Raw genomic sequence first — 12,970 nt, forward strand, 5'->3', positions numbered from 1 at the left:
TCACATGGTGCATTTCTTGGAGGATTCTTCATGTGTCACTTGTAATTCCCGGAGCCTTCTCCCATGATATATTCCATATTCCAGGCTCAAACAAATTGTAAGCTTGAATGGAGATCCCCTGTAAGAGAAAAATCAGTCACGTGTCTCTCTGATCTTCATATGTGTGACTTCATCAATACTTTAGGGGAAAATAATTACAAATTTATATTAATGTCATGATCCAGGTCGGGGTTTGATTCTTGCTTTTCTTTCCCTGGCCTGGTCATGGAGGGGTTAACTTTTCCTGCCTCTTTTTGGTTCTTGGGTGGCTATGTATTGGTGCTGTTTTTGGTAGCCTTTGTCAGTGATAGCTCTGGTCGTTGGTTTGAGCAAGTGATCTGTATACCCTATCTGTATACAGTAAGTGCAAAACTTTTTTCCCATAACAGCTCCCCCCGGTGGTGGTGCTTCGTAGTTGCATTACAGGTAATTGGGGAATTTATCCAACTTGTTGGTATTTACTATTTTCCTGATCTGTTCAGTCTTAGAGTTCAGACCCCCATACACATGAGACCAGTGACAGACCAATTCCCAAATATCAGCAGCTCTGCCGACAGTCCAAGTGTTGATCCTTTTGTTCCCAGCTAAATAAGCCACCGCCAGAGGAATCAACCAGCGGCTTTCTTACATAGAACACTGGTCCGATCGGCAGACATAGCTGTTGTGACTTCATTTTTCCTTCACCGTCGAGGTCTGATGAACTCCCTCCTCTGGTGAAGGAAGGTAGTGAGGCTGATTACCAAATACCTGGGCAGCTAGATGATGACTGGGTGGCTGGAATTGAGGACTGGATATAAGGCAGCCGATGCCCTTCTGCCTTGCTGATGATCCTGCTGGATTCTTGGAGACCAGTCTGATTCCTGCGTCTCAAAGCTAAGTTTTTCTGCTCTGCTTTGTACACTTCAGTTTTGTTTTTGTTTTGCCTTGTTTTTTGGGAGTTCTGCCATCCCCGACCGGGGGTTAGCTGAATTCCATTTTTGTCTCTGATCTGTTGATCTTTTGCTCTGTCTTCAGAATATACCTGAGTGCTGATATAGTCTTTTGAAGCCTAGCGACTTCAGGGCCTGTTTTTCCTATCAGTCGGTTGGCACATTTTGGATAGGGTTTTTGCGGATGGCAGACAGCGGCTTTCCTATCCTGGCCTATTTAGTTAGCTTGGGCCCCATCATTTGCTCAACCTATCTTTCTATCTGTGTTAGTGTTTTCATCTTGCTTCACCGTCATTATATGTTGGGGGCTGCCTATTGCTTTGGGGTCTGCTCTGGGGCAGTTTAGTTTTTCCCCTTTCTGTCTTTAGGCTATGTAGTTCTCTGGCTGTGATCGAGGGGTCTAGGGCACCGTAGGAACCCCCCACGGCTACTGCTAGTTGTTGTGGATAGGTTCAGGGGTCTGCAATCCGATAGCTGCCAACCTCTCTGGTTTTTCTGGACTTAACTAGTATTTTGTTTTTTCCTCCTTCGGTGACTCATCATAACACTTAGCGCTCCTGTGCATGGAGGAGTCAGGAGAAATATCTGCCGGCTGAACAGATCAGCTGAACCATGGGCCGACAGCTATGTGTTGTGTATGTGTCCCCTTACTCATAGGAATGATCCTAGGTCTGGTTACATAAATGAGGTGCAAAATATAATGTCTATATTAGTAGCTCCAGATATCTGACGTCTATTCTTTTTTTCCAATAGAATACTTCATTATGGTTATTCTACATCCTGCCGTCTACTTCTTCCTTGGATTCTTCTCCGGTGTCGTCTGTACCATCATCTGTGGGTAAGTCTTATACTGATTTGTGGGCTACACGGGAGTCTATAGAAGAAACATCTCATCTTCAGGTCATCACACGATTCAGGAAAGGGAATAATCTAGAGAAGATGTTTAGTGGGTCATAAGCCGGCTCTGACCGGTCCGAGCACAATGGACTTTTCTGTATAACTGAAAAAAATGCTGATTGTCATAGATCACAAAAATGACTGCAGATCGGGAGAGACAAAATAGACGACGAAAAATAAATGTCTTCATAACATTCTGCAGAACACAGATAGACTTTACTTTACAATTTGCTACATGACTTCTGTTTTATCATTTTATAGACTTTTGATAAAGAAATGCTGGAGAAAAGATACAGGAAAAGACACCACGAAGGCAGATACAGAGAATAGGGCTGATCCTGACGGTACGTACAGCCTCACTAATCTGACATTAATGCATTTTGCAGCATTTTTGATGCTTTTTTGTGTGTTTCTGGCAGCGGTTTTGGCGTGCTCGATTTATCTCTTGAGCATGCTGATAAAGGTTAGTGTTAAAAAAAAGTCCTATTCCATAGAATCTGGTTTTAGCACACAAAAAAATACAGGAAAACACGATACTTGCATTTTTGGTGCGGATTTTCTGGGGTTTTTCACCACCCATTGAAGTCAATGGATGAAAAAACACTAAAAGAAGTGACATGCTTTATGTCCAAAGAAACCTGCAAAGCACAAAATACCGATGACTAATCAGCAATGTGCGCAGGAGATTTCTGAAATCTCATACAATTTCCTAGTAATGTAAACCGCAACTGAAAATTAGCATAAAAAAACACAAAAGCAACATTTTACACTAAAAATAATCTCATAAAAGATCTTGACAGTGAATTTACTGTAGACAAAAAGGAAACAATCTAGAAGAAACATCAAATATTTTTCTTTTGAAATGCTGATTTCAATGTTTTGTGTTACAGGCCCTGATTATATGTTGTACACTATAGATTCAGATGAGGATGTGATCATCTTTGACAGTAAGTTCTCAGGCTTTTCTAACATATGCGTAATAGAAAAACCGCAGCCCAATATAAAATCTCTATAAGGAGATAACTGGTTGTTTGATCCTTCTGTTTCCATACTTTACAAATTAGTCGTTATAAAACCTGTAAAATGTTGATATTCTTTAACAAACATAAAAGCTTTTATTTTAGTAATGTTAATTTGAATGTTACACCTTACAGGAGAACATTGGGATAATAGAAATATTGTAAATGACGAAGTTGCTCATGGACCCACTGCCGAAAACACCGACATCTCTACGCCTGGCCCCGATTATGTAACCATCTACATGCCAGATTAGACTGTGGTCGCCGCCTCGGACAGTAAGTTCCTTTTTTCTTCATGTTGATAAGAAGAATGCTTACTACCATGAATATAATCTCTTCTAATCTCCATAACTTGCATAAACTAAAAATCTGCCATCCTAAGCAATATATTATTGAACTGCAGTTCAAGCAATTTCTTAAAATTTCCCGGCCCTCAATCTCAGAGCGACAGAGTAGAATCAATGTCCATTAATGAACAACTCATTATTTATACACTATCATTTACAAAACAAGAGGGCAGAGGACTTATTCCGCCTCCTCCTCTGACTCCTCCTTTGTCTACTCCTCCGCCTCCTCAATATTTTGAGAAACATCTTGTCCTGGACAAAGACAGAGAGAAATATAAAGTCGTCATGAAGTTTGTTTTTCAGGAACTTCTGGCCTATGCCAACAAAAACCGAATGTAAGGTTTTAGAGCTTTATAAATATGTTTTATGATCTATGTTATGTATTAGTATTAACAGGCAATAGGCTAAATAATTAGGAATTGGGCACTAATGGCCTAAATATCGATGCGTTACTTTTCTTTATGCAAGCTATATCATCAGTCTGTGAGCCAAGATTGGCTGGACTACAGGAGAATGGGAGTTGTCATTCTCAAATCACAAATACAATAAAGAATAATATAAATCATCTTTAATAAATCACAATACATAACAATATTGGATGAGTATATGACTACAAATAAAAAACACAAACTACAGTGGGTGGTCATGGCAAAAGCAAACAGATGAATATTTAATCATGATCACATTTTATACATAGCAATACTGACTTAAAGTGCAAATGTAAAAAATCAAAAGAGCTGACGGCAGAATAAAAAGTGCTCTATATCCAATGTACTACCAGATGCCATAAGCAAATACTTGTACAAATGCTAAGCCTTAGTAACACAGAAAACTAATAGTAAAAACTCAAGTCAGTACTAAGTACAATTAAGCATGCTATAGTACCAAAACTGCCACTCCACCACTTAACCCTGACACTTGTTTCACCATTAATCACAGCTTTTTCATGGGGATATAGGAACAAGGTGCAGTACTGTATATATACCATGAGGGAGGGATTGCTAGTAAGCTGTAATCTAAACATAGAAGATCCTAAAATAATAAGCAGGGTGCTATTCATATCACAGCACTGATAGGATGTAGAACATACCTGAACACAGACATTAAATAATACCCATTATGTATTACATAGTACAGTATTATAACCTATAGATAAAGGATGACATGTAAATGTCTTCTGTTGCCCCTCTCATTATAATCTGTCTGCTTGTACATATATTAATCTTTACTGTTTTACTAATTTTGTGACACTTATATTGCAGGTGAGGCAGAGCAGGGTCTCGCTGTGAACCCACAATGAACATGGGATCCAGCTGGAGACGACAACTTTACATCAGCAAAAAGAGGCAGATTCCAGGTTTGGTCTCTGTTCTCCACAACAGGATACGACATTACTGGACTTTCTGCAGCTAGATGCACTCACTGAACAAGTGGGTGTCCTACTGCACTACGAGACAGATTCCGGGCTCGGTCTCTGTTCTCCACCATTGGATATGACATTACTGGACTTTCTGCAGCTAGATGCACTCACTGAACAGGTGGGTGTCCTACTGCACAACGAGGCAGATTCCGGGCTCAGTGTCTGTTCTCCACCACTGGATATGACATTACTGGACTTTCTGCAGCTAGGCGCACTCAATGAACAAATGGGTGTCCTACTGCACAATGAGGCAGATTCCGGGCTCGGTCTCTGTTCTCCACAATTGGATATGACTTTACTGGACTTTCTGCAGCTAGATGCACTCACTGAACAAGTGGGTGTCCTACTGCACATCGAGGCAGATTCCGGGTTCGGTCTCTGTTCTCATCAATGAACATCTACAGCTTAAGGGAAGAGCAGCCTTTCAGCTATGGTGCCCTAGAGGTTTCCTCCACTGGAGGTTTTCCCTCTCCTGAGTGCTGAAGGTCAAAAGCGGGACTAACTCCTAGCCGCGGTCTACGGACCAAACATTGGGCATGGGCAGGGCCTTGGGGGCAGATCCCAAGTGCGCTCAACCATGTGAAATAACTTATGCTCAGGATCACTGAGGGATAGCGCTATCGGATAGCTCTACCCGTTTATTTCCTTTAGGAATAGAGCTATCGGATAGCTCTACCGGTTCATTTCCTTTAGGAATAGAGCTATGGGATAGCTCTATCCGATCACTTTCTTCATGGATAGCACTATCGGATAGCTCTACCTGAACAGTATTAACCCCTTTCTAACATCAGACGTACTATCCCGTCCATGGGACCCGGGCCCCTATGCCCTTGGACGGGATAGTACGCTAGCACGATCAGCGGTGCCCACGTGGTGAGCGCCGGTGATCGCGGCCAGGTGTCAGCTGATTATACAGCTGACACCCGGCACTATGTGTCAGGGGCGGTCACGGACCACCTCCGACATGTTAACCCCTTGCACACCGTGATCAAACATGATCGCGGTGTACCAGGGGTTAAAGGGAAGCATTGGCAGGGAGGGGGCTCCCTCCGTGCTTCCCTGAGCCCCCCACAGCAGCGCAATGTGCAGCGCTGCTGCGGGGGGCTCTTTCCCTGCAGGCACCCGAAACCAAGATGGCGACGGGGGCCTTCGGGGGCCTGCAGGGGAGCTGGCTTCCTCAGTGCCTGCAAAGCGCAGGCATGAGGAAGTCTGCAGTAGTGCCTTTGACAGATCGCTGATCTGTCACAGTGATCTGTGATGTGACAGATCAGTGATCTGTCACAGGACAGTGATGTCCCACCTGGGACTATGTAATAAAGTAATAAAAAAATAAAAAAAAGTGTTAAAATAATTTTAAAAAATTGCTAAATAAATTAGAAAAAAAAAAAAATATTCCCCCCAATAAATCCATTTTTTGGAAATAAAAAAAAACCAAAACAATAAAAGTACACATATTAGGTATCGCCGCGTCCGTAACAACCCGCCCTATAAAACTGTCCCATTAGTTAACCCCTTTAGCGAACCACTTAAAAAATAAAAATAAAAAACAAAGCAAAAAATAATGATTTATTATCATACCGCCAAACAAAAAGTGTAATAACGCGCGATCAAAAAGACGCATATAAATATCCATGGTACCGCTGAAAACGTCATCTTGTTCCGCAAAAAACGAGCCGCCATACAGCATCATCAGCGAAAAAATAAAAAAAAGTTATAGCTCGCAGAATAAAGCGATGCAAAAATAATTATTTTTTATATAAAATAGTTTTCATTGCATAAAACCACCAAAACATAAAACCAGTGTACATACAAGAGGAAGAAGTGCACACCCAAACTAAAGGGAGGGAATATACGGGTGCTGTCATGGACTCCGAAAAACACCGTTAACCGGTGAGTAACTAAGACTTTATCGGCCGTCCATGACAGCACCACCTGAGAGACTTACAGAGAGTAATAACTATTTAGGGAGGGACTAAAGCCTGCAGCACCCTTATACCAAAGGAGAGGTCTGTGGAAGCACCCAAGTCTAGCCTATAATGACTATAAAAGGTGCCCGGAGAGGACCAAGTAGCCGCCTTACATATCTGGTCAATGGAAACTTCTGATCTCTCGGCCCACGAGGTCGCCATGGCTCTGGTGGAATGCGCCCTCAGCTTCCGGGGTGGCGACCTGCCTTTTGAGGTGTATGCTATTGAGATCGCTTCTCTAATCCACCTGGCTAGTGTATTTTTTGACGCTCTACAACCTTTCCTAGGGCCTTGATGGGAGACAAACAGGGCATTATCTTTTTTCCAGGGATCGGTAACTGCAAGATATTCTATGAGGCATTTCCTAACATCCAAGGTGTGAAGTTTCTCTTCCTTCTCATTAGCTGGATTAGGGAGGAAAGATGGAAGGACTATCTCCTGTGTCCTATGAAAGCTGGAAACTACCTTAGGTAAATACGCCGGCTCCGGTCTGAGTATTACCCTATCGTCCTTGAACTGTATATAAGGAGGACGTCTAGATAATGCCTGGTTGTCGCTTACCCTACGAGCTGAGGTTAGAGCTCCAAGAAGGCTACTTTGAGGGACAGGTTTTTTACGGAAGCTGATGAGATAGGTTCGAATGGGGCTTCTGTCATAGCCGTGAGGACTAGGCTCAAGTCCCACGGCATGAATCTATCTTTCGCTATTGGCCTGGATCTACCTGCTGCCTTAATGAATCTACTGATCCAGTAATTACCCGCAATGTTGCAGCTAAAGAGGGCCCCCAAGGCTGATACTTGTACTTTAAGGGTACTAGTGGAGAGCCCTATATCCAGACCTTTCTGAAGAAACTCTAAGATTTGGTTTACAGGTGCCGAGCCGCCAGCGACCACTCCAGAGTTCTGCAGGAATTTTTTCCAAATTCTGACATAGATTTTGGTAGTGATGACTTTTCTACTTTTAAGTAGGGTGTTAATCAGGTCTGGGGAGAAGCCTTTTTCTCTCAGCAGTGTCCATTCAAACTCCACGCCGTCAGATGTAGGCCAGCCACCTGAGGATGGAACACTGGGCCCTGGGATAGGAGATCCGGGATGTCCGGAAGGACCCAAGGGTCGGACACCGACATGGTCCTGAGGCAAGAAAACCAAGCCCTCCTGGGCCAAAATGGAGCGACAACTATCACCCTTGCTTTGTCTCTCCTGATTTTCTTCATCACCAGGGGTAGTAGCGATAGGGGAGGGAAGGCGTATGCTAGTCTGAAGTCCCACTTTATCAGAAAGGCATATACCGCCAGGGGGTTCTCTCTGGGATTTAGGGAGCAAAATTATTTTAATTTTCTGCTTTCCCTGGTAGCGAAGAGGTCTACCTCTGGTTGTCCCCATTTTTGTACAATCAGGTCGAAGATGGAGGTGCTTAGGGACCATTCTCCTTGTTTAAGTGGATTGCGGCTTAGGAAATCTGCTGTGATATTTTCCTTCCCTTTTATATGTAGAGCTGTTAAAGATTGAAAATGCTGCTCTGCTAGCCAGAACAACCATTCTGCCACATTCATCAGGGGTTTGGAACGAGTCCCACCTTGGTGGTTGATATAAGCCACGGTGACCTGATTGTCGGAGAACACTCGCACATGATGGCCCTGTAGATACACAAGTAGCTCCTTAGCTGCCTGCTCTACTGCTGTTAACTCTTTCAGGTTAGATGACATTTCTATCTGATGATGCTCCCATAGGCCCTGGACTAGGATCTCCCCCATATGAGCCCCCCAACCGGTAGGGCTAGCATCCATGGTGATTGTGCGGGATATGTCACACTCCCAGGGGACCCCTTTGGATAAATTATCCTTGTCTAGCCACCACTCTAGGGACTCCCTTGTGTTTCGGGACAAGGTTAGCTGGCCCTCTAAGTAACCCTCAAGGATTCTTTGATGCCTTAAGACCTCGCCCTGTAGTGTTCTTGAATGAAACTGGGCCCACTGGACCGCCGGGATACAGGCCGAAAGGGAACCCAGAAGGGACATGGCTTTCCTGAGGGACATGGTGGGGTTATTGCAAGCGTTCAGGACCTGATGGTGTAGGCGAACAAGCTTCTCCGGGGGCAGACGGCATTCCTGTTTCTCAGAATCTAGGATCAGGCCCAAGAATTGTTGGACTCTCACCGGCTGTAACCGAGACTTTTTAATGTTAAGCAGCCATCCTAACCCCTCTAGGGCAGACATTGCCCTTTGTAGCTGTTCCAAACAATGTTTTGCCGTTTTCCCTACGATCAGGAAGTCATCTAAGTAGGGGATGACAAGAATGTCTGATTCACGTAGATGGGCCATAACTTCCGCTACTACTTTGGTAAACACATGGGGAGCGACTGCCACCCCAAAGGGGAGGGCCGCATATTGGAAATGTTGGACTGATCCATCCAGCTGAACCGCCACCCTGAGAAACCGCTGATGAGCTGCATGAATGGGAATATGGTAGTAAGCGTCCTTTAAATCTAACACCACCATAAAACAGTTTTCAAACAGCAATTTTATTGTTGATTTAAATGTCTCCATCTTAAACGGGTGTATGACCAGGAATTCGTTGAGGGATTTAAGATTTATTATAGTCCTAAAGGACCCATCTGGTTTACGGACCAGGAACAGGGGGGAGTAAAACCCTTTCCCTGTTTCTCCCTCTGGGACCACCGTTAGGACTCTCTTGCGGCAAAGATCATGCACCTCGGCCTCCAGGGCAGCTTGTTCTGATGTGGAAGACCTGAGCAGGGTGACCTTAAATCGATCTTGGGGAACCCGGGCGAATTCTAGGCGTAGACCCGCAGCTATCACCCCCAGTATCCATTTACTATTAGAAATCATGGACCAGGCTGGGTAGAAGGCAGCTAGTCTCCCCCCTACCGCAGCAACTAGTCATTGGGGCGGTTTTTTAGTGTCACGTGCTGGACCTTCTTGGCGCCCCCCTCCTCCGAACATGAAACCTGTACCTCTCCTTTTGTCATCCCATCTGCCCTGATCTCTGGACGGCCTTCTACGGAAATAGCCGTTCCTGGTAAAGGGACGTCTGTAAGAAGGATTCGGTAGACTGGGGAACTTCTTTTTATCATCCCCGGCTTTCTCTAAAAGTTCATCCAAGACGGGGCCAAACAGATATTCACCCTCACATGGAATGGAGCAGAGTCATGATCTGGCCTGGATATTTCCCGGCCAGCATTTTAACCAAAGGGCCCTTCGAGCTGCGTTAGATAAACTCACAGTTCTAGCTGCCATCCTCACAGAGTCCGCTGAAGCATCAGCCAAAAAAGCTGCCGCACTTTGGATGATTGGCAGAGTTTTCCGGATAGATGCTCTTGAGACTCCGTCCTTTAGTTGGGAATCCAATTGGTCTAGCCAGACCATCATGGATCTGGCCGTACATGTGGCAGCTATCGCTGGTCTTAGAGCACCTGCTGACATCTCCCATGTTCCCTTCAAAAAAGAATCCGCTTTCTTATCTAGCGGGTCTTTTAAGGAGGCCATGTCGTCGAAGGGTATGGAGGATTTTTTGGAGGCTTTGGCTACTGCCGCGTCCAGCTTAGGGGCCTTATCCCATCTGTTTACCACTGGGTCGTCAAACGGGTACCTCCGCTTGAAGGCAGGAGGTAAGGAGCCCCTTTTTTCAGGTCTCTTCCATTCCCTATCTATTAGGCTCTGGACCTTATCATTTAATGGAAAGGCCTTCCGCTTCCTGGGATCTAGACCCCCGAACATCACGTCCTGAGCTGAAAGTTCCGGCTTTGTGTCTGCTACCCCCATGGGGGACCTTATTGCTTTAACTAGCTTATCCATCTGGTCTAAGGGGAAGCAGAATCGACTCGAGTCTTCCTCCGAAGAAGACGAAGTGGAGGCCGGGGAATCTGAGGAGTCATCGATCTTTAGGGCGGTCGAGGACTCTGAACCTGAGAAACTAAATTATCTTCTCCTAGAAGAATCCTTTTTAGATAGGGCCTTTATCTCTGTCCTGATTATCTCCCTCAGGTTTGTGGTGAAGTCCGGCGTTTCTTCCGCTACCTGTATGGATGGGGGAGAGTGTAAGGGCCTGTCAATCTACCCCTGGGCCAACGTCCCCTACCACCCCTACCGTTTGTCTCACACATGGCTGACACAACTTTTTAGGGTGGCCGTCCGGCAAGGGGCAACTACAGAGAGCACATTCCATGTGCTTCTGTTTTTCCGTAGCTTTCCTCCCCTGCGAAAAAAACCCATAAGGGAACACTGCATCAGGGTACATTCACGGAGTTCTCTTACCCATGCAGATGAGGCAGGTACTGGATCACGGAGGGAAGCAGGAGGGTCCTTTAGCCTGGAGGAACTTCTGTGGCTTTGTTCGCCCGTCCGTTTCTTCTTCTGCTGGCCACTCGCATGCGGTTTCACTGTGGCCTGTTTCTGTGGGTGCTCCTGCACCTTGTCCAGCTGCTCTATGGGGGCTTCTGTCGTATCCATCGCTGGGCCTTCAGAAGCACCCCAGCAGCGTCACCTCCTGCCTTTTAAGGCCTCCTTGTCAGGGTCAGCAGGGTTCTGGCGCGGCACCTCCCACCCGGGACCCCCCGCGACCTCCCCCCGCATGCTCCGGTCATCCCCGGGCACAGCGCGCCGCCCAGTACCGCCGTGCACACGCAGCGCACGCTGGAAGCCGGCCGGCACCCAACTTCCGGTTTCGGCGTCCCCGGCCCCGCCCCTTCCACCGCGTCACTTCCGCCGCCCGTCTGAGGACTGCGGGGAGTGCGCAGAGGGAGCCGGCACGGCACCCCCAGCTCAGGCAAGGCCACAGCCCCCACGCGCGCCAACCTGCGCCCACCGACCGGGCGCCACCGCCGGCCCGGACAGGAAGAGATACCGGACCACGGGGAGAGTGCACCAGGAGGGGTCCGGGACATACATACCTCCTGGTGCCGGCATTATGGAGGCGGCTGTCCACCGGACCCTTGGCTCCACCTGCTCTTACCACCGTCGTGGCGACCTAACCGGCCCCACCGTGGCGCTTCCAGGGACCCGAGCTTGACCGAGGTAGGAGACCCCCTCGCTACCTGGGTCGGTCAGCTGGCCTGGGAATCCCTCCGCGACTCCATGATGGACGATCTGAAGGAAGTCCCGTCCTCTAGGAACAGGAAACCAACTGATGCATGGGAGAGGTGCCGCCCTTTTGTATCTGTAGGTTTCCTGTTCCTGAAGAGCGGATCCCCTCTCTCAGGTGGTGCTGTCATGGACGACCGATAAACGCTGGTTTTTGTTCATTCTGCGTCCCAAAAATCGGAATTAAAAACGATCAAAAAAATGTCACGTGCCCGAAAATGGTACCAATAAAAACGTCAACTTGTCCCGCAAAAAATAAGACCTCACATGACTCGGTGGGTCAAAATATGGAAAAATTATAGCTTTCAATATGTGGTGATGCAAAAACTATTTTTACAATAGAAAGCGTCTTTTAGCATGCGACTTCTGAGTTGAAAAAGTAAAATGGTGCTCCTTCCCTTCCAAGCTCTGCCATGTGCCCAAACAGTGTTTTACCCCCACACGTAGGGTATCAGCCTACTCAGGACAAATTGCAAAACAACTTTTGGGGTCCAATTTCTCCTGTTACCCTTAGGAAAATAAAAAATTGGGGGCAAAAATATCATTTTTGTGGAAAAAAATGATTTTTTTATTTTCACGCCCGAGCGTTATAAACTTCTGTGAAGCACTTGGGGGTTCAAAGTGCTCACCACACATCTAGATAAGTTCCGTGGGGGGTCTAGTGTCCAAAATGGGGTCACTTATGGGGAGTTTCAATAGTTTAGGTACATCAGGGGCTCTCCAAACGCACATGACACCCGCAGACCATTCCATCAAAGTCTGCATTCCAAAACGTCACTACTTCCCTTCCGAGCCCCGACGTGTGTCCATACAGTAGTTTTCTCCCACATATGGGGTGTCAGCGTACTCATGACAAATTGGACAACAACTTTTGGGGGTCAATTTCTACTGTTACCCTTGGGAAAATAAAAAAAATTGGGGACTAATTGATCATGTTTGTGGAAAAAATACGATTTTTTCATTTTCATGCCCTGGCATTATAAACTTCTGTGAAGCCCTTGGGGGTTCAAAATGCTCACCTCACATCTAGATAAGTTCCTTAGGGGGTCTAGTTTTCAAAATGGGGTCATTTGTGGGGGGTTTCCACTGTTTAGGTACATTAGGGGCTCTCCAAAGGCAACATGACACCCGCAGACCATTCCATCAAAGTCTGCATTCCAAAACGTCACTACTTCCCTTCCGAGCCCCGACGTGTGCCCATACAGTAGTTTTCTCCCACATATGGGGTATCAGCATACTCAGGACAAATTGGAC

Source organism: Dendrobates tinctorius, unplaced genomic scaffold (assembly GCF_039654945.1).
Source record: "Dendrobates tinctorius isolate UK_male_01 unplaced genomic scaffold, ASM3965494v1 ptg000020l, whole genome shotgun sequence".
NCBI classification, from domain to species: Eukaryota; Metazoa; Chordata; class Amphibia; order Anura; family Dendrobatidae; genus Dendrobates; species Dendrobates tinctorius.